Source organism: Schistocerca gregaria, chromosome 4, assembly GCF_023897955.1.
Source record: "Schistocerca gregaria isolate iqSchGreg1 chromosome 4, iqSchGreg1.2, whole genome shotgun sequence".
Lineage (NCBI taxonomy): Eukaryota > Metazoa > Arthropoda > Insecta > Orthoptera > Acrididae > Schistocerca > Schistocerca gregaria.
The window spans coordinates 322627463-322651229 of NC_064923.1; positions in this window are offsets into that span (position 1 = coordinate 322627463).

A 23767-nucleotide genomic window follows, 5' to 3' on the forward strand; every position below is an offset into this window, starting at 1 on the left:
TCATGAAAGTTATAGGTTATTGTAAGTCAGGGCCATTCTTTTGTAGGGATTATTAAAAGTCAGATTTCGTTGCGCTAAAAAGAAATTGTGTGTCAGTTTAGTGATGATCAGAATAAGTAAAGAGAGACATGTCTGAGTACGTTCAGTTTTGCTCAGCTGTTTGAAAATCAAATGACGTAAGAGGTTTATCAGCACAGTAATTCATTAATTTTTCTAAGGCGATGTTTCAAAGGCATCAGGTGCCTAAGTGTCTACTTTAAGTGAAGGCTCCAACATAGGCTTCTTGCAAGACTACACTGCCCAACCGAACTCAAGTGCCCGCGCCAAGCAATATCTTTTGCCGACTGGACTTAGCACTGAGAGTCGTAGCAGGACAAGTGCACTATTGTTCCCAACCAAAGACAAAGCTACTCTAACAGACGAAACTATACACTAAAAAATCTTTGAATCATACAGGTGCTTGACAACTCTAGTTCGAATACGTGACAAAATAATTTACAGTAGGCAGCGTTCAGTGTTACATGTTGTTGTTGTTGTCTTCAGTCCTGAGACTGGTTTGATGCAGCTCTCCATGCTACTCTATCCTGTGCAAGCTTCTTCATCTCCCAGTACCTACTGCAACCTACATCCTTCTGAATCCACTTAGTGTATTCATCTCTTGGTCTCCCTCTACAATTTTTACCCTCCACGCTGCCCTCCAATGCTAAATTTGTGATCCCTTGATGCCTCAAAACATGTCCTACCAACCGATCCCTTCTTCTAGTCAAGTTGTGCCACAAACTTCTCTTCTCCCCAATCCTATTCAATACCTCCTCATGAGTTACGTGATCTACCCATCTACAGTGTTACATACGCAGTTAAAATGTGGGTGTGTTATCCATTGGCTCAGTTTTTGGCGGACTCTCGTATTTTAAGCACTGCGAAGGTGGATAGAGCGTTGAGTCAAACTCCAGGGCGCCAATGGTCATGTGTGGTAGTACCAGCCTGTCGTCAGCCTCCCTCTGGGCAGTCACTGGGCCACTTACTGGGTGGTTACAATTAAGCTGACGGTGCTCTGGGTGCTGCAGTGCGAGCTATATACATTGCATGACACTGCAATATTTTAGGTATGTGCAGTAGTCGGTGCGATGGCACAGTATGCATAAAAAAGAATAGTTCAATTTTCTGCCACCACGTGAAAATATGGCACCGTAACCCTTTACTTTTGGGAAGTAAAGGGTTAAGAAGGTTGCAGTTTTCTGTACGAAATGCACATGAACATGCCTACGATGTTTCAATGCCCTACAATGTATACAGCCTGCACTGCAGCACTCGGAACACTGTTAGTTTAATTATTCAAATTTGGAAATTTGTGGTAATGTCTTATGGGACCAAATTGCTGAGGTCATCGGTCTCTAAGCTTACACACTACTTAATCTAACTTACACTAACTATCTGTAAGGACAACACACACACCAATGCCCAAGGCAGCACTCGAACCTACGACGGGGGAAGACGCGCGAACCGTGAGGAGACGCCTAGACCGCTCGGCTAACCCCGGCGACATCAGTTTAATTATAACCACCCGGTACAAAGAGCTATTTTGGCTCCCCAAACCTTTAGTCGACATGTACCTGCCTGCCCACAGTTTCCTGTTTCTGCATCTGAACTTCCCAGATTTTACATTGAACCGCATCATCTAACACTGATATTATTCTCTCCTTACACATTTGTCAATTCCATTACAAATGCCCAGTATTTTATTTTTCTGCGTATGCACATCTTCATGTGATCTAAAAACACTAATATAGGTAAAAGTAAGATATTTTTGGAGAGAAACACATTTAGTGATTTTTCAAATAAGTAAAATACTGAACGAATTTCAATCTGATTAAAACAGTAATTACATGAGACAAACAAACATAATTCCTTTAGGTGAATAATACAGTCATATAGGATAACATACAATGAGAAGCCAAATAAAATAGTACACCTGCCTAATATCGTGTATGGCCCCTATAAGCGCGCAGAAGTGCCGCAACACGACGTGGCGTGGACTCGGCTAAGCCCAAAGTAGAGCTGGAGGGAACTGACGCCATGAATCCTGCTGGGCTGAGCGAGGTGGCGCAGTCGTTAGCACACTAGACTCGTATTCGGAGGACGACAGTTCAATCCCGCGTCCGGCCATCCTGATTTAGGTTTTCCGTGATTTCCCTAAATCGCTCCAGGCAAATGCCGGGATGGTTCCTTTGAATGGCGCGGCCGATTTCCTTCCCCATCCTTCCCTAATCCGATGAGACCGATGATCTCGAACTTTGGTCTCTTCCCCCAAAACAACCCAACCCAACCCTGCTGGGCTGTTCATAAATCCGTAATAGTACGAGGGGGTGGCGACCTCTACTGAACAGCACGTTGCAAGGCATCCCGATATGCTCAGTAATGTTCATGTCTGGGGAGTTTGGTGGCCAGCGGAAGTGTTGAAACTCAGAGGAGTGTTCCTGGAGCACTCTGTAGCAATTATAGACGTGTGAGCTCTCGCATTGTCTCCGTCGTAAAGCACAATGGACATGAATGGCATGAATGGATGGAGATGATAAGACAGGATGCTTACGTACGTGTCCAGACGTATCTGGACCTATCTAGACGTATATCTAGAGGTATCAGGGGTCCCATTCATTGCAACTCTACACGCCCACACCATTACAGAGCCCTCACCAGCTTGAACAGTCCCCTGCTGACTTGCAGGGTCCATGGATTCATGAGGTTGTCTCCATACCCGTAGACGTCCATCCGCTCGATACAATTTGAAACAAGACTCGTCCGACGAGGCACCATGTTTCCAGTCATCAACAGTCCAACGTCGGTGTTGACAGATCCCGGGCGAGGCGTAAAGCTGTGTGTCTTGCAGTCATCCGTAAGCCCATATCGATGATGTTATGTTAAGTGGTTCGCACGCGAACACATGTTGATGGCCCAGCGCTGAAATATGTAGCAATTAGCGAAAGGGCAGCACGTCTGTCACGTTGAACCATTCCCTTCAGTCGTCGTTAGTCCCATTCTGGTAGGATCTTTTCCGTCTGCAGCGATGTCGGAGATTTGATTCTTTACAAGTTTCCCGATATTCACGGTACACTCGTGAAATGGTAGTACGGGAAAATCCTCACTTCATCGCTACCTCGGAGATGCTGTGTCCCATCGCTCGTGCGCCGACTATAACATCACGTTCATACTAAACCTTGATAACCTGCCAGTGTATCAGCAGAAGTCGATGTAAAAACTGCGTCCGGCACTTGTCTTACATGGGGTTTGCTAATCGCAAGCGCCGTATTCTGCCTATTTACATATCTCTGTATTTGAATACACATGCATATGCCAATTTCTTAGGTCCTTCAGTGTATATGCCAGTAGACCTGGTCTCACCAAGATTTGCACTCTTGGAGCGCGCTCGCTCTCAGGTGTTCTGTTCAGGTGTGTCAGTGTGATGGCTGTAGGCTGAAGGCTGAACTCAGGTAGAAGTATTTTCAACACAGTGCGAATACTGTAGCGTACTTTTATAAGGAGGTTTTTCCCAGTACCGTTTATTTCCAGCTTATTTACATGTATGCCAAAGATTTTACTACTTTATTCAATAAGTGTGGTATCGATAGCTAAGATGCCACGGCTAGGGGAAAGTGCTTAGGTTGGCACTAAGACATCGACGACTGCGCCCTCTAGCCGGCGCTGGAGGGATCGACGAGCTCCGCTGCAGATTCTGCCCATTTCATCAGGTGCAGACAGCCAGGAAACATCGCTTCAGCTTAGTTTGCTATTGAGACTTTGCATCAGTTACCATGGGGCCACAACGTCGCACCTACGTGTCATCACCTAAAGTTATGTAACATGTTTGCATATGTTTATACACTAGTAAAGGGAATTCGGGAGGACGACAGTTCAATCCCGCGTCCGGCCATCCTGATTTAGGTTTTCCGTGATTTCCCTAAATCGCTCCAGGCAAATGCCGGGATGGTTCCTTTGAAAGGGCACGGCCGAGTTCCTTCCCCGTCCTTCCCTAAACCGATGAGACCGATGACCTCGCAGTTTGGTCTCTTCCCCCAAAACAACCTAACCCAACCAACTAGTAAAGGCGCTTTAACTTTATTTGCAGTACCGACGTGTATTACCTTCTCCTGCTCCTACATACGCGCCGCCTTCCCGGCGGAATACAAAAATAAGTACATTAGATATTGCAAATACAGTGAGCAGAACTACGAAAAGTTTTATGCATTTAATATTACATTGCTTATACACATATGGAAATGGAAAAAAGAACAAATTGACACCGGTGTGTCAGACCCACCATACTTTCTCCGGACACTGCGAGAGGGCTGTACAAGCAATGATCACACGCACGGCACAGCGGACACACCAGGAACCGCGGTGTTGGCCGTCGAATGGCGCTAGCTGCGCAGTATTTGTGCACCGCCGCCGTCAGTGTCAGCCAGTGTGCCGTGGCATACGGAGCTCCATCGCAGTCTTTAACACTGGTAGCATGCCGCGACAGCGTGGACGTGAACCGTATGTGCAGTTGACGGACTTTGAGCGAGGGCGTATAGTGGGCATGCGGGAGGCCGGGTGGACGTACCGCCGAATTGCTCAACACGTGGGGCGTGAGGTCTCCACAGTACATCGATGTTGTCGCCGGTGGTCGGCGGAAGGTGCACGTGCACGTCCACCTGGGACCGGACCGCAGCGACACACAGATGCACGCGAAGACCGTAGAATCCTACGCAGTGCCGTAGGGGACCGCACCGCCACTTCCCAGCAAATTAGGGACACTGTTGCTCCTGGGGTATCGGCGAGGACCATTCGCAACCGTCTCCATGAAGCAGGGCTACGGTCCCGCACACCGTTAGGCCGTCTTCCACTCACGCCCGAACATCGTGCAGCCCGCCTCCAGTGGTGTCGCGACAGGCGTGAATGGAGGGACGAATGGAGACGTGTCGTCTTCAGCGATGAGAGTCGCTTCTGGCTTGGTGCCAATGATGGTCGTATTAGTGTTTGGCGCCGTGCAGGTGAGCGCCACAATCAGGACTGCATACGACCGAGGCACACAGGGCCAACACCCGGCATCATGGTGTGGGGAGCGATCTCCTACACTGGCCGTACACCTCCGGTGATCGTCGAGGGGACACTGAATAGTGCACGGTACATCCAAACCGTCATCGAACCCATCGTTGTACCATTCCTAGACCGGCAAGGGAACTTGCTGTTGCAACAGGACAATGCACGTCCGCATGTACCCCGTGCCACCCAACGTGCTCTAGAAGGTGTAAGTCAACTACCCTGGCCAGCAAGATCTCCGGATCTGTCCCCCATTGAGCATGTTTGGGACTGGATGAAGCGTCGTCTCACGCGGTCTGCACGTCCAGCACGAACGCTGGTCAAACTGAGGCGCCAGGTGGAAATGGCATGGCAAGCCGTTCCACAGGACTTCATCCAGCATCTCTACGATCGTCTCCATGGGAGAATAGTAGCCTGCATTGCTGCGAAAGGTGGATATACACTGTACTAGTGCCGACATTGTGCATGCTCTGTTGCCTGTGTTTATGTGCCTGTCGTTCTGTCAGTGTGATCATGTGATGTATCTGACCCCAGGAATGTACCGATAAAGTTTCCCCTTCCTGGGACAATGAATTCACGGTGTTCTTATTTGAATTTCCAGGAGTGTAAATTTATGCGTATTTCGATTTTAGAATACGTAATACAGCTGAACTATAGATTGTGATACAAACTCGTAGCGTTACGCACATTAAAATCTTTTAAACTCGATCGTTGGCAGTCCTTTGTCAATTCCACAATAGAAAAAAACGTCATTCGTAAATTCCTCGATTCAACAAACAGGTCTCAGAAGTGTGCCACACTGTAGCTCTATCAGTTCAAGTTGGAGGTAATGAGGAGACACATCCATGACGCTTCGGTTCCGGCACCAGTGGCCACCACTTTCAATTCCCGCCGAGTGGCGCTTTCGGCTGCCGCAATGATTGAGAGGGCGCTCTGGGATCGGTCGTGCCGGTGCTGCTGGCAGGGTGCAGGCAGAATCTTCCGGAGGGGGCAACGGAAACTTCCCGATGCGACAGGCGGCTAATGAAGAGTGGCTGCAGTCAGCTGGAGTGGCCTGGGCACACGGTCGGTCAACCGTAGTTTTCAAGCCCTTATTGGATTGAGTGGGCGTGAGGAGTTTTATGAGTGGGCTCGCTGGAACTACATACCACCATTCGCCGATTTGTGGACTCTGAGCGACGTTAAACACCCTGATAAAAAAGATGCCCTTTTGCAACTACAGTATTAGCCTATGTGGATTCTTGTCGCCGGTACAGCTGTAAAGGTGCAGTCACTCCTCAGACAATTGAATGACTTAGTTGGTTGTAGTGAAGTACGTTATTCGTACGAATCGTTGTTATAGTGTTGAGTCCACGTAGTTTTGGATGCACTTGCTTATCTTTTGTTACGTTATGTTGAATGCTGTATATCGTGTTATTCTTTTAATTATTGTTGAAAAAGTTGTCTTTCACATTTCGGAAGGAGGGCTGTGCAAGGGTGATGTTAACATGTGATTTATCAATTCATTGCACTAATGGATTTGTCTATTGCGTGAGAAATACCGGTGGTAATTTTAATATTACTTCTTCTGAAATGCACGACGGTGAACTCGGTGCACAAATATTAATCTTTCTTGTTAACTGCTTGTGAGAGCTGTGCGATTTCTGTTGCCATGTTAGTTAATGGGATTTGTTTTTTATGTAAAGATTATCTGTGAGCGCTTTAAAATTCTTTATTCTAAACGCAGGAAGGTGAACCCAGTACATAATTTGCAAGTTGTTCTGGTTGATTCCAAGAACGCTTATGTCATGCTGTTTTCTTGTTAATTGCTAGTGAGATGTATGCAATTTCTGTCTGCCATGTTGGTTGATTCGATTTGTTTCTTTTTGTTTTACGTAAAGATTTGTGGATCGTTTCAAAATTGTTTATTCTAAATGCTGGAAGCTGCAACGAGTACATAATTTGAAAGTGGTCTTAGTTGATTTCAAGTACGTTTATGTCATACTGGTTCAAAACTGCTGTCTTAATATTAGCTGTTTCTTGAAGGTAAGTCCGCAGCTCGCGGTCTTGCGGTAGGGTTCTCGCTTCCCGCTCACGGAGTCCCGGGTTCGATTCCCGGCGGGGTCAGGGATTTTTCCTGCCTCGAGGTGAGTGTTGTTGTGTCGTCTGCATCATCACCATTCATCCTCATTACGGCCGGAGGAAGGCAATGGCAAACCACCTCCACTAGGAACTTGCCTAGTACGGCGGTGCGGGTCTCCCGCATCGTACTCTACACTCCTCGGAGTATGGAACATCATCATCATTTTTTAAAGGTAAAGGGGGAAACAAAGTTTAAATTCTAATTTTCCCTGTTCATTGAGCTTAAAAGCTGTATTAAAAACAGAAAAACGACACTGTGTGATAAGTGTATTATTGATTTGTATGTAAGAAAAGCATAAAACTTTGTTTTTTCTAACGTCATTCCGTGTGCCTGTAAACACTAGCATCACATTTCATTGCTACGCTCCAACATCAACAGCCGAAACGAGAACGGTCTGACAAATAAGTTGAAATCCGTCTTCAACGTGCAAACTCTTGTAATATCTTTGGTAATTCAGTTATTGAGAAGTAGTCAGTCATACCTGGTCAAAAAAATAAAAAACTGCCTTGAGTTCTGGAAAATGTTCAGTGCCATGAACATGAAGATGAGTCATCCATAGGATTAATTTTTGTTTCATAGCATTAGTTTTGTCCACCATATCTGCTACCAAATGATACTGCGCTTGTGTTAAAAGCCATAAATGAGATCAATGAACTGGTTATGTCGACCGTAAAAGATGTTGTCGTCATTCTGTTTACTCTTAACTCAGTTTTGTTCGTAATGGCGACCGTAAGGTCAGCCAGCATATATGCTTGTTTGCCAAAGTGCATCACATTGTCTCTGTCCTCACCTCGTGGTCTAGTGGCTAGCTTTACTGCCTCTGGATCACGGAGTCCCGGGTTCGAGTCCCGGCCGGGTTGGAGATTTTCTCTGCCCGGGGGCTGTGTGTTCGTGTTGTCGTAATCATTTCATCATCATCATCATTATTCGTGACAGTGACTAGTTTGTATTGTTTAAAATTAGACTGTGTAAAAATTGGGACTTTGTACGGGTGCTGATGACCAGGCAGTTGAGCGCCACACAAACCAAACATCATCATCACATTGTCTTTGTGGCTGGTGTTGTAATAATGTTACAGTGAAAGTTCCCCAACTCATAATAGTGCGATGACGTACTAACCACTTTGCATGACACTCAAATTAGCGATATATTTTTTTATGTATAAATAACTCTTCTGCTACTAGGAACGATTTTCTTTATATTATTTTTCGCACGACGCGTTTTGGGAAATGATTCTCATTTTCAAGTGCGTTTTTTGTGTTATTTCATTCCTATGTGAAGTTATCGATGTGTGAGATTCTGCTTCATTTTGTTTCCTTTATTGCAATATAGAAGAAAACACGCGATTTTTAATTTCTTGTCGATCTTTTTGTGAAGTTAGTAGCGAAATTTAGAAGAATTTGTACTTACAGTTTCCTTATGGACTATTTGTGCAGAGTCTCTCACACACTAAACACCACAACCAACTTGTACACTTTTAAATATCGAAAACATTTTACATAAACAAAAGAGTAGCAGAGGTGTTCTTTCAAGTAGTAAACAAAGATGACATTATAGGTCTTTCACAGAGTATGATATGCTTTTCCACAATAGCTATTTACTTATGTCTATTTTACTTATGTCTATTTTACAATTGTGCTTATTTCTGTGTGTTACGATTTTTATTAAGTATACCATCGAAACATCTGAAGAAATTCACTGATTCACTTTCAAGTTTTTCGTTTAAACGACAAGCATATCATACTCTGTGGAAGACCTATAATGTCTTATCTGTTGATTACTTTTAAGAACATCAGTGACATAACAAATAGAAAAAACGCACCTGAAAATGGGAATCATTTCCTGAAACGCGTCGTGCGAAAAATAAAATAAAGAAAATTGTGAATGGTAGCGGATGAGTTATTAATGTATAAACAAACCTATTGTTTTGACAGTAGCAGGCTTTCAGAACCATTTATAATGGATCAAATGAAAAGTAAAGCGGTAACCAATGAACACTGTATGATGTGGCTCCTCCAAATTTTCTTTTTGTGGGGCCGATTTCCTAAATGCCATGGTTTTTGTAACGCAGAGGCCGCGCGGGATTAGCCGAGCGGTCTAAGGCGCCGCAGTCATGGACTGTGCGGCTGGTCCCGGTGGAGGTTCGAGTCCTCCATCGGGCATGGGTGTGTGTGTATGTCCTTAGGATAATTTAGGTTAAGTAGTGTGTAAGCTTAGGAACTCATGACCTTAGCAGTTAAGACCCATAAAATTTCACACACATTTGAACATTTTTTGTAACACAGACCGTAAAACTAATTTCACACATTTGGCACTGGTAGCAAACAGTGACAAACTGACTGCCACGCTCTAGCAGCGTCAGTGGCGTCTGACTGCATCCTCGTCCCACCACCCCACTCGCCGCTGCGCTCGACGCGCTGTGCAGGGTCGCGGGCCGAACGCTCGCAGTTATATCATGAAGATGCCACTCATTTTACAAACGTCGATACTGGCTAGTGTTCTCAGCAACTGCACATCTATTACAGTCATCGAATATGTATTCGGGCGTGTAATCCACTAACTCCACTATTTGTGTTGCTAACAGCAGCGGGTGTACCAGCCGAAGAATGAACATGAGTGTACTGTACGAGGACACGATTTGGACGACAGCTCGTTTCTTTCTCGTCAGTGTGGAGTCGGACTTGCTACCTGCCTTGCTATCGGTACGTTAGGATACTGGTGTAGAGTGCGGTCCGGATTGGAGGAGAGAAACGGCAGCTTGCGTCTATCATTCAGGAGGAGATACGGGCGTAACGAGAGAGAACTGTCGGCGGGAAGGCGGAGGAGGGTGCTTTCGAGCGCGTCGATCCGCGCGGCACTGCGGCGCGGTAAACAGGGGACGAATCAGCGGCTGGCACATTGCACAATGGGCGCAGCTGGAGTGTCGCGGCGACATTCGAGTTTCACGAGCAGCAGGACGGGCCGGCGCTTCATTTGGCGGTGCCAGTCGCCAGTCGCCTGGCGCCATTATCTGCGCCAGCAGCCAGCAGGCGGGACCGGGTGCCCAGTTTTACGAGGCTACCCAGCCGGTGCGGGGCCGCCGTCTTCCCGGCGAAGACGAGCTGCGATGGCGCCGGATGCGCTCCCACTATCGGGCCCTCAGCCTTCCGCCCCCGCCGGCACATTACCGCCTAGTAAAGCGCTTCCCACCGCCGGCGCGCACTTCCACCCGGGCCCCGTCAACTACCGGCATAAATCGCGTCGCGATCTTTGAGCACACCACGTGTCTCTTGCTATACTGACATGCAGCGCTGCATTTTGCATTGTACGTACACGGTGTTTCAGAATTATTTCACAAGACCACATCTTCTGCACGAATTACTACCGAAAGTGGGTGTAAATTTTGTCTTAGGCATAAGACTACAAAGCTTTTCTTCCCAAACGAACCACACGATAGTACATGGCTATAACTTTTAAATGCATATAATGGAACGTTAACGTTTTTTTTACTTAACAAGAACGTCTCCATTCATCTTCATCTACATCTACATGAATATTCAGCAACACCGGCCGGTGTGGCTGAGCGGTTCTAGGCGCTACAGTCTGGAACCGCTTGACCGCTACGCTCGCAGGTTCGAATCCTGCCTGGAGCATGGCTGTGTGTGATATCCTTAGGTTATTTAGGTTTAAGTAGTTCTAAGTTCTAGGGACTGATGACCTCAGCAGTTAAGTCCCATAGTGCTCGGAGCCAATTTTTTATTAAGAAACTGGCAATTAAGTCCTAAAATCTAAATATCGTGTGACTAGGGCCTCCCGTCGGGTAGACCGTTCGCCGGGTGCAAGTCTTTCGATCTGAAGCCACTTCGGTGACTTGCGCATCGATGGGGAGGAAAAAATGATGATTAGGACAACACAACACCCAGTCTCCGAGCAGAGAATAATCTCAGACCCAGCCGGGAATCGAACCCGGGCCCTTACGATTGACATTCTGTCGCGCTGACCACTTAGCTATCGGGGGCGGAAATTGAAGTGCTTGGCACAGGGTTCATCGAACCACCTTAATCCCATTTCCTTCTCATTCCCCTCCCGAACGATGCGCGGGAAAAACGAGCACTTAAATCTTCTTGTGCGAGCTACGATTTATCTTACTTTATCGTGGTGCTCACTTGTTCTATATAGGCTGGCGTCAGCAGACTGTTTTCGCAATCTGAGAAGAAAGTTGGTGATTGCAATTTCGTGAAAAGATATCGCCGTAACGCAAAACGCCGCCACAACTCGCTTATCAAATCCGTTACACCTACTCCTCTATTTCCCGACAATACAAAACGAGCTGCCCTTCTTCACTCTTTTTCGATGTCCTCTGTCAATCCTATCCGGCAAGGATCCCATATCGCACAGCAACACTCTAGCAGAGAACGAACAAGCGTCGTGTACAGAGTCTCTTTACTAGACCTGTAGTATCTTCTAAATGTTCTTCCAGTAAAACGCAGGCTTTGCTTTGCCTTCCCCACAACATTATCTATGTGATCCAATTTAAGTTATTCGTAATTATAATCCCAACGTATTTAGTTGAATTCACAGCCTATAGATTTGTGTGACTTACCTGTAACCTAAATTTAGCGGGATTACTTTTAATACTCATGAGAATGACTTCACACTTCCCATACTTTAGAGTCAACTCACATTTCTCGCCCCATACCAGATCTATATCATTTTGCATTTTGTTTTGATCATCTAAAGACTTTACAAACCGGTAAATGATAGCATCATTTGCAAACAATCTAACAATGCTGCTCAGATTGTCTCCAATATTATCTATATCAGGAACACCAGGAAGACCTATTCCTTTAGATCTTGTTGGTACAGAAGTGTAATTATTCAGTCCCTTCAAATTACATCATCGCACAATTTATCGTGTATAAAGCAACCACATAAGCTGAGTTATCTGTTCCACTTTTATTTTCTTCCATTACACTTTTCGAGGGCTTACACCACAGCTTTGTTTCTAAGGTATTCAAGCAAGAAGAAAACTAAAATCGACAGCAGGCTACATCCAGGATTTAAAAAAATTGGAACTTAATCGTCTGATCACCCTGAAGATGAATGTGTAAGCCCTCGAAACGCGCCATGGAAGAAAATAAGTGCTGATGGGGTAATTCCCGTACCTTGTCTTTCCCAGCATAAGCAGTCACAGTTTCCAAATGAGTCCAGCGGTAGTTCACAGTTAACACCTTGAAGTATTCTGGAATTTGTAGAACAGTGCAGCACATAGAGTTAATCACACAATTTGCGGTTTCTGTTTACAAAAAGTGCAGTTAGATGTACGAAATTCTGACTGATTAACGACTACTGGTTAACTGAGTGGTTAGCATACTACTTTTCCACATTAGTCACTCTGTTGAGCGTTAGTCCAAGCTATTTATTAGTGTTGGTTAACTGGATAGGACGGTTGTACATGGTGAGGTAGACGTCATGCAGATAAAAGGTGCGGCTGGTTCGTCCTATAATTATTACCTGAGTTTTGGAGGGGTTGATCTTGAGGAGCCACTGGTTACACAGGAGGTAAACTTACTGAGGAGAATGTGGAGGGGTCGTTGGTATCATCAGTGAAATTTGTATCTTCGATTATATAAATCTGATATTTCGAAACTAGAAATGAGAACATGTTTGTAATATGTTAACTGATTGGTAACTTGCATGACTAATTGACTGAATAAGGCTTTGAAATAAGACAGATGACCAGATCACAGGTTTGCACTTCTTGTCACTGTGTCTGAACAGCAACCAACATAAACATAAGTGCCCGCATCTCGTGGTCGTGCGGTAGCGTTCTCGCTTCCCACGCCCGGGTTCCCGCGTTCGATTCCCGGCGGGGTCAGGGATTTTCTCTGCCTCGTGATCGCTGGGTGTTGTGTGATGTCCTTAGGTTAGTTAGGTTTAAGTAGTTCTAAGTTCTAGGGGACTGATGACCTAAGATGTTAAGTCCCATAGTGCTCAGAGCCATTATAAACGTAAGTGAAACGATTGTCACAGAGACATCACAGTCTCCTCCATGTAAGCTATGGTATATCAGGGAAGCAGGTATTGGAATTATTTATTTAACAAGCTGGTTACAGTGTCTTTGCAATAATGCAGGATGCTGGCGGTTACATTGTTTGGCATGAAGAACCACCTTCAAAGAGTCCATGTAAAGATCGCGACGTACATCATTGTAATTTAACACACATAGGTGTTCAGCCTTGTGAGATAGTTAAAAATTTTATATATGGTCCATTACAAAAATAAATAGTGATAAACAACGTTAAGGATTATAATCAACTTACAAAAGAACATGTTTCATACATGGTTCATTATATACTCGTAAAACAAATAGCTATAAACATCGTTAACTTACAGTCCCCTTTAAACAAAAGTTTTGAAGGATCCTCATAGAAAAAATTGCATTCAAGAAGACAAAAGAGAATAAAGAGGAGGAATGGAGAGATATAATGGGGGAAGGTAAGGTGTTTATTGTAATTAACAGAAATAAATTACAAGTAGGGGATAGACAATAGGCAGAGGGTTGTTGGTGGTGTCAGAAGAGAGGTAAGATTGGATATTCTGATTAAGTGGAGGAAAGGAGTGGTGAGGGGGGGGGGGGGGGAACAGGGTATAAAAGAAAAAGGAAGGCAGTCTAAACAAAGTTCAGTGTTACACATATATACAGTCGACACTACTATATTATTTAAGCTTCTGTTTGCTACTGCAAGGGTGTTAACAAGTGTTGTATACGTGCTAAAAGATAAAAACATAAAACGTATGGAACAATTCTTTATTTATAAATATAGCAATGTAGTACAGAAAACCAGTAGTTCCAATATTTTTAAAAAATAATAAAATGTGAAGGGGAATCTGCACTTTTTAAATAAAGTTTCGCACAGAATTAATTGTTCTTTTATTTTAGAAAATTAGGTTAAAAACCCCGTACAACAATATTACACAGTACATATGACATATGATTCAGAATCATATACACTCCTGGAAATGGAAAAAAGAACACATTGACACCGGTGTGTCAGACCCACCATACTTGCTCCGGACACTGCGAGAGGGCTGTACAAGCAATGATCACACGCACGGCACAGCGGACACACCAGGAACCGCGGTGTTGGCCGTCGAATGGCGCTAGCTGCGCAGCATTTGTGCACCACCGCCGTCAGTGTCAGCCAGTTTGCCGTGGCATCCGGAGCTCCATCGCAGTCTTTAACACTGGTAGCATGCCGCGACAGCGTGGACGTGAACCGTATGTGCAGTTGACGGACTTTGAGCGAGGGTGTATAGTGGGCATGCGGGAGGCCGGGTGGACGTACCGCCGAATTGCTTAACACGTGGGGCGTGAGGTCTCCACAGTACATCGATGTTGTCGCCAGTGGTCGGCGGAAGGTGCACGTGCCCGTCGACCTGGGACCGGACATCAGCGACGCACAGATGCACGCCAAGACCGTAGGATCCTACGCAGTCCCGTAGGGGACCGCACCGCCAATTCCCAGCAAATTAGGGACACTGTTGCTCCTGGGGTATCGGCGAGGACCATTCGCAACCGTCTCCATGAAGCTGGGCTACGGTACCGCACACCGTTAGGCTGTCTTCCGCTCACGCCCCAACATCGTGCAGCCCGCCTCCAGTGGTGTCGCGACAGGCGTGAATGGAGGGACGAATGGAGACGTGTCGTCTTCAGCGATGAGAGTCGCTTCTGCCTTGGTGCCAATGATGGTCGTATGCGTATTTGGCGCTCTGCAGGTGAGCGCCACAAGCAGGACTGCATACGACCGAGGCACACAGGGCCAACACCCGGCATCATGGTGTGGGGAGCGATCTCCTACACTGGCCGTACACCTGTGGTGATCGTCGAGGGGACACTGAATAGTGCACGGTACATCCAAACCGTCATCGAACCCATCGTTCTACCATTCCTAGACCTGCGAGGGAACTTGCTGTTCCAACAGGACAATGCACGTCCGCATGTATCCCGTGCCACCCAACGTGCTCTAGAAGGTGTAAGTCAACTACCCTGGCCAGCAAGATCTCCGGATCTGTCCCCCATTGAGCATGTTTGGGACTGGATGAAGCGTCGTCTCACGCGGTTTGCACGTCCAGCACGAACGCTGGTCCAACTGAGGCGCCAGGTGGAAATGGCATGGCAAGCCGTTCCACAGGACTACATCCAGCATCTCTACGATCGTCTCCATGGGAGAATAGCAACCTGCATTGCTGCGAAAGGTGGATATACACTGTACTAGTGCCGACATTGTGCATGCTCTGTTGCCTGTGTCTATGTGCCTGTGGTTCTGTCAGTGTGATCATGTGATGTATCTGACCCCAGAAATGTGTCAATAAAGTTTCCCCTTCCTGGGACAATGAATTCACGGTGTTCTTATTTCAATTTCCAAGAGTGTATGATGAAGCACTTAAAAGAATTGATATAAAAGAGAGACCTATCTCAGAAGTTAAATAAGAAAAATTATTCTTGTAATATTTTTGAGTGTAAGATACAACAGAAGTTAAACAGGGGAGCAGTGTAAAATGTTTCGGTGGATTTAAATAATGTGCATAAGAAAATAAACTTATGTAATAATTTGAAGGAAATGAGGCGTTGGGGGACAGTGTGAGGAGGGGGCAGATGGGAGGAAAGGGGAACGGTAAATGGAAATCTCAAGAGATAATGGAAGGAAACAGCAAATTTTTGGGAAACTGGAATTTTTGAGTGGAGAATAAGGGAACAGTTATAAAATTAGGTTACAGTCTATGATGTGCTTTCTTAATGTTTAAGTGTTGCTTTCTGTTCTAATACGTTATTTATAACTATTTTTGATGGCACATCCCATCTGTCCATTGTGGCCGAGAGGTTCTAGGCGCTACAGTCTGGGCATGGGTGTGTGTGATGTCCTTAGGTTACTTAGGTTTAAGTAATTCTAAGTTCTAGGGGTCTGATGACCTCAGATGTTAAGTCCCATATTACTCAGAGCCATTTGAACCATCTGTCCATTGTGACAACTAGCACAAGGGTCGCACTAATCTTATATGTGACTGATCTACTCTATGCGTTTGTTTTATGTATAGCATGGAAACGTTTCTGTACATTACTATTATCAAATTTTCTTGTAATTTTATCCGAAATAGGAGAAGTGTAAGGGATGGAAATGAATCTGTTCTTGATTACTTTCTCTTCTCCATTGTGTAGAGTGATTTCAATCACATCATAATCATTATGGCTTAAAGAATCTGTTCTTGGACAGGACATCACACACAGCCATGCCCGAGGCAGGATTCGAACCTGCGGCCGTAGCAATCACGCGGTTCAGAACTGAAGCGCCTAGAACCGCTCGGCCACCGCTGCCGGCTTCATCTTTGTGTAAAGTGATTTCCATCACATCATCATCATTATGTCTTCTAGTTTTCTTAACATAATTTTTTTATCTGTATTTGACCTATATCCATTTGTAGCCGCAATGTGTCGTAGTATCTGCAACTTTTTCATTTTGAAAAGGGAACTTCATTATCCGATGAACCACAGAATTAAAATAAGCTTTTTTGTCATTCATGGGGTGACTGAAATGATTATTAATTATACAACTGTGCTTGTTGGTTCCTGTAGATATTAAGGATACATTTGATTATTACTAATTTTCAAATCTAGGTTGGTTGTTCTTCAGTCTCTTCTGTAAACTGTATTTTAGGACAGAGGTTGTGTAAATGGTATGCAGAGCGTTTATTTCATTTAGAGTGTCATCAAATATGTGAACTGAATCAGCTGCATAGCAAATTTTGCTAGTTAACTGTTTACAGTCCTTAAAAATTTTTTGTTCCAAGCCATTTATAAAAATGTGAGCCAGAGTCCCTGCTAGACAACTACCCTTGGCCAGTCCATCTTGTTGGCTATAAATATCAATTTGAAAGGTGATTAGTTGTAAACTGTTATTAGGTCTAAAAGGCCCATAATTTCAGTAATTTCGGCTAGTGACAGTTTCTAATCTTAATCCAGTTTCTTTGTTGACAGAAGCTATTGACCAAATCACCATTTCTCTTAATGGTTACAGATATCTCATAGAGTCCGAAATCAATGTATCGCTAACAACAAGTCTTGCGGATTCGAAGCAGGTAAGTTTCCGAATCTCCCTTAAACAGGAAAACACACAACACGCAAGCACTTTAGTGTCTGATAAAAATAAACATGACACTCCAAGTAGACGCCATGCGTGTTCGCCGTTGATTCAGATTTACTGTTGTAATGAGTTTTTATTGGAAACCGGTCTGGGAAAGCTAAAGAATCTTGAAGTTCCGGATGTTGCCCACTTATTTTCTTCCAGTAAGAATGAGAAGCAAGCAACTTGGAGACACCGGTATCTCACAATTCTTCTTATCTGCCTTTCGAAGATTTCATCTGATCGGACGTTCCCGTATAATTACCGACAATTTGTTTACACGGGTGAAACTTGAGCCACGGAAGGTTCAGCAAGGGCGGCACTCCTCTAGGTGGCCGTGATGAACGTACAGGACATTAGTGTCACCGTGCGCCGAGACAGCCTGCGCCGTATTTTGGTATAAAGAAAGCGTAAGGCCGCTGCCTCACTCAGTATCCCATTACGTAAACAGACGGCGGACGGTCGCCGCGTATTAACGACGCTTGTCTGCAGTGGCGCTTCGCCCCCCGCTGGCTGCGGCTTCTGTCGCGGCTACTACAGTGAATTGTGGCCGATTTATAGCTCGCCCCTTAGCTAAGACTGGCGCCAATAGCGTCGTCTACAGCACCGCCACACTGTGCCTGCGTGGAGTCTCAAACCTAGCACAGAGTACGTGGGAACTGCTCGCTAACGGCCATGAAAGAAACTAAGCGTTGGACAGAAAGTTCCTGGCAGATTAAAACTGTGTGCCGGACCGAGACTCGAACTCGGGACCTTTGCCTTTCGCGGGCAAGTGCTCTACCATCTGAGCTACCCATGGACGACACACGCCCCGTCCTCACAGTTTTACTTCTACCAGTCCCTCGTCTACTACTTTCCAAACTTCACAGAAGCTCTCCTGCGAACCTTGCAGAACTAGCACTCCTGGAAGAAAGGATATGCGGAGACATGGCTTAGCGACAGCCTAGGGGATGTTTCCAGAATGAGAGCGGACTACTTTTATTTCCACGCTGAATAAAGTAGTACATCAGCTGTGAACTGCACTGAGGTGACAAAAAAATGGCTCTGAGCACTATGGGACTTGACTTATGAAGTCATCAGTCCCCTATAACTTGGAACTACTTAAATCTAACTAACCTAAGGACATCACACACACCAATACCCGAGGCAGTATTTGAATCGGCGACCGTAGCGGTCCCGCGGTTCTGGACTGTAGCGCCTAGAACCGCTCGGTCACACCGGCTGGAAATGAGGTGACAGTCATGGGGTACCTCCCAATATCACGTCGGACCTACTTTTGTCCAGCTTACTGCAGCAGCTCGACGTGGCATGTACTCAACAAGTCAATGCACGTCCTTGCAGAAAACTGAGCCAAGCTGTCTCTATAGCCGTCCATTATTGCCAAAATGTTGCTGGTGAAGGATGTTATGCATGAACTGACCTCTCGATTATGTTCCACAAATGTTCGATAGGATTCATGACGGGAAATCTGGGTAGCCAAATCGTTCGCCCGAAAGATTCTTCAAACCAATGGTGAACAAGTGTGGCCCGGTAACATGGCATCGTTGCTTGGGAACGTGAAGTCGTTGAATGGCTGCAGATGGTCTCCAAGCAGCGGAATTTAACCATTTTCAGTAAATGGACCAGAGGACCCAGTCCTTCCCATGTGAAAACAGTCCACTTCATTATGGAGCCACTACCTACTTGCACAGTGCCTTGTTGATAATTAGATCTCTGGCTTCTTGGGGCCAACTCTTAGCAAGTGAAAACCTGGGCTTACATTACCAGACCACTGTTTTCCAGTCGTCTAGGGCACAATCGACGTGGTCAAGAGCCCAGGAGATGCGCTGCAGACGATGTCGCTGTTAGCAAAGGCACTCGCGTCAGTCATCTGCTGTCAGAGCCCATTATCGCCAAATTTCGCTCGCCACACTGTACCAACGGATACGTTCGTCGTACGTCCCACATTCATTTCAGCAGTTACTTATCGCAGTGTCACCTGTCTGTTAGCACTGGTACCGTACGCAGGCGCCGCTGCTCTCGGTCGTTAAGTGAAGGCCGTCGGCAACTGCGTTGTCGGTGGTGAGATGTAATGCCTGAAATTTGGTATTTTCGGCACACTCGTCACACTGTGTATCTCGAAATAGCGAATTTTAAATGGTTCAGATGGCTCTAAGCACTATGGGACTTAACATCTGAGGTCATCAGTCCCCTAAACTTAGAACTACTGAAACCTGACTGAGGACATCACACACATCCATGCCCGAGACAGGATTCGAACCTGCGACCGTAGCAGGAGTGAGGTTCCGTACCGAATTTCCTAATGATGTCCGAAATCGTATATTCCATGCGTCTAGCACCAACTATTATTTTCCGTACAGAGTGTAATTCCCATAGTGCGGCCATAATTACGTCAGAAAGCGTTTCACGTGAGTTGTGGGAATACAAATGACGTCTCTGCCAATGCAGTGCTCTTTTGTACCTTGTGTATGTGATACGCCATCTGTATATGAGGATAAAGCTATTCTATGACTTTTTTCACCTCTGTGCATATGAGGTTCGTATCTATCTGCAACGTGTTCTGACGGAAGATTACGTTTAAACTACCCTGTGAAGAAAACTGTAAGCATAAAGAAGTGGGTCGCCAGGCAGAACACACTGCCATGAATAAATAATCGGAGGACGCACTGTGACTGTATTGGAATATCGATGTCATTAACAAAATATGAACGGGAGGACTACTTGCAAAAGCTATTGTGGTTAAGGATTTGTTAACTGGCATGAAACGGAAACACGTGGCTTCTACATCCACGTACTTCCCAGAATGGCTATAAATTAAATTAACCTGAACAATCATCAATACGCAGATATCAACACAGTAGGCCTATACTAAAAGAAAATGTCTCTAACATGTGATGCAATATACAAATTGCCAGACTGGAAATCGTGGTGGGTTTGGAGAATCGTGAATTGAGTCTCAACGATTATCATTAATCCACATATGGGGTTTACTCACATTTAAATTGTCGCGATATAATAGAACACTAAACACACGAATTAAAATACGACTAGTTCCCGTTAGTAATTTATCGTAGAACAACTTATATATATTAGAGGAACTTGGTGTTATTAAGATAATGGTTACGAGCATTACTGGGTTTCTCGGACGAGGAATGTACATAAAAATCGTTAATTGGGACACCCATTCATGGACTCATTCAGTATAAACACCGCATTCTAGCGCTACGACACGCAGTTCTGCAGCACATGGAAAGGGAGGGAGTACCCCCATACCAAGAGCAAAGGGTTTTAATATGTTTGTTTACATAGCAATCTTCCGCCGCAGCTCTTAACATCAACTATTATTTGTTTTCCGTCTTGAGCTTACTGCAGTTTAATTAAAGAGAATCACACCAGACTCGTTTCGCTCCTGGCTATGGAGGGGGAAAGAGCCCAGCCTTGCGAAAACGCCCTTTGTGTACGTCCTAAAAAATTATACATATAACCTCTGTTTTAACGCACTATTTTTTTTAGCATGGGCAAACCTGCGTCAGCAAACACGCTACCCTTCGCCCAAAGAACAGATTCAAACTCATTTTAGAATACTTCATATACCCAGACAAATAAGAGGTATAAAGTAGAAATGAAAGTTTATTCACTCAATCATTTCTTCAAATTGACACACATGGGATGGGGAGGAAAAAGAGTAATGCAGAACCTCAGTGACACACACCTCCCTCGACTTCTGCTACTGACGTCACAAAGTAGCGAGGAGCAGGAATGACAGACATGTTAGCTAAAGTGGAAGGGATCTAACGGAATCCTTTCACAGCATCTACTTCTGAACTGTGTAAACCAATGTAAAGTGCATGAAAGAGATTATTTCTGATCGTACCACATACTTCAATTCCCTCACGTTCCAATCGCGCAAGGAGACAAGGAAAAGTTATTGCTCTTTTATAGTTATAATTAGCCCAATCTTCGCGGTCCCTACGGCATTAATACGTGGGAGCCTGTAGCATATGTCGGCGGGCCCACAATGTTGTTCCGACTGCACTGCACAAGTTTTGCTTGGAAGCCCTTACACATACCCCATACGGTCCCGATATCTTCCATGTTTTTTCACATTTTTGGAGCCCTGAGAAAAGACATTTGCTTCTGATGAAGACATTTATGCCTGGTTACAATCATGTTTCCGCAGGCAGGCAACAGCTAAAGTGTTTCCCTCAGGTCATTGACCGTCATGTGTTATCGTGGGATAAATGTATTAACAGTCATGGCGATTACTTTTGAAATAATGAAATTTATTTAGTTTTTTACGCCTGTCTTGTTTTCTTTTGAACGTCCCTTACACTAGGTGTAATCAAAAACGTACGGTAATTTTTGTTTTTCTTACAGAATCTTTAGTTATTCATCAACATCAACCTTGTCACCGTCAAAGTAATCTCCCTCAACATCCTTGTGCCAGCGCTTTCTGCAATCTTCACAGCACTTCTGGAACTCATTTTTCGTTATGGGGCTCAGATCCCTCAGCTAATCTGTTTTTCTCTCATCAATGGTGGCAAACGACGTCCTTTGATAGTTCTCTTCAGCCTTGGCAAATAGAAAGAAGTCGCAGGGGGCCATGTCGGAAGACTTTAATTGTCCCTTCTTGTACGGCGTCCAGAAAACGATAGACGTTTATACAATTTCCATCAGACAAAGCAAGGAAACAGCAGCAGCGATGTCACTGCTCTGAGGTGGGCCGGCCGCGGTGGCCGTGCGGTTCTAGTCGCTGCAGTCCGGAACCGCAGGACTGCTACGGTCGCAGGTTCGAATCCTGCCTCGGGCATGGATGTGTGTGATGTCCTTAGGTTAGTTAGGTTTAAGTTGTTCTAAGTTCTAGGGGACTGATGACCACAGCAGTTAAGTCCCATAGTGCTCAGAGCCATTTTTTAAACTCGCACTTGTTTCTTTCCTATGTTGATAGATGCTACGGACGTGTCATAAATGTTGCACAATATGTTTATATATTTTGCTTCCGCTTCTTTCCCTGGCAGTGCTTGGATGACTGCAGTGTGGCTGCCAGAAGGGGTAAAGGAGTAAAGGATGTTATAAAACTGGTTAAGACTCTAAAATTGAAGTAGGCAGGACATATTGCACGAACGAAGGATGGAAGATGGACCAAATCAGTTTTAGAGTGGAGTCCCAGAGAAAAACGAGGACCACCAGGGAGACTGCCTGATCGCTGGGATAAGCGAATCAGGAAAGTTGCGGGATTCAACTGGCAGAAGACAGCAGTGGGCAGAGATTCATGGAAATACCTCTCAAAAATCTATTTAATAACTTAAAGAGGCTACGTCTTGTATAGATTGAATTAGCTGAATAATAAATAAATAAACAAAACTTGGATATAATTACAAAATAAGTAGTGGAAATATATATATAGTTCAGGCTCACCGGCCATTTGACAATCTTCTGTGCGGATGCGCAAACAGCGCCCGAACTCTTACGGGAATCGGCAGTTGCGAATGTAGGTCTCACGGGAGGCGTGCAGTCGCACTATCATCTGTCCTCGGTGGCTCAGATTAATTTTAACTTTCTAATTTTTGAATTGTAGACTCAGCCCAAGCTTGAGGGATACCGGAAAGCCGGCACGGTAGCTCAGCATGTTCAATCAGAGAGCTGATTGGCTTCTATATTAAAAAACTGAGTGAAAGGATCAGCAACGACCTTGAATGGATGTCATGTGGCGTCCGCAACAACCAAAGACAGCGATCAACAACGAATAAAACGCAAAAAAAAGAAGAAAAGATGGACAGAACGTCTGCCATGTAAGCAGGAGATGCCGGGTTCGAGTCCCGGTGGGGGCACACATTTTCAACTGTCCCCGTTCGCTTATATCAAGGCCTGTAAGTACCTAAGGGTATTCATTTCATTGCAGAGGAAACTATAGTAGCTATAAGAGAACAAAAAACCAGTAATTTTGAGTGTAAACCAAGGAAGTGTTACAGCAGCATACATTTTCACATTACACTGCCTGATCAAAAGTGTCTGGACACGACTGTCATGCGGAAATGACGACGAGTTGTCAGCAGAGAAGGATCTGTCAATATAAAAGGAGGTGAGAGCAGAGAGGCATTAACAGCAGAGTGGGTCGGTCACTATTACTGAGCGTCCGACCCCGGTAACTGAGTGGTCAGCGCGACAGAGTGTCAATTCTAAGGGCCCGGGTCCGATTCCTGGCTGGTTCGGAGATTTTCTCCGCTCACGGACTGGGTGTTGTGATGTCCTAATCATCATCATTTCATCCCCATCGACGCGCAAGTCGCCGAAGTGGCGTCAAATCGAAAGACCTGCACCCAGCGAACGGTCTACGCGACGGGAGGCCCTAGCCACACGACATAATTATTATAACACTGAAACTCAGCGACTTCGATCGTGGATT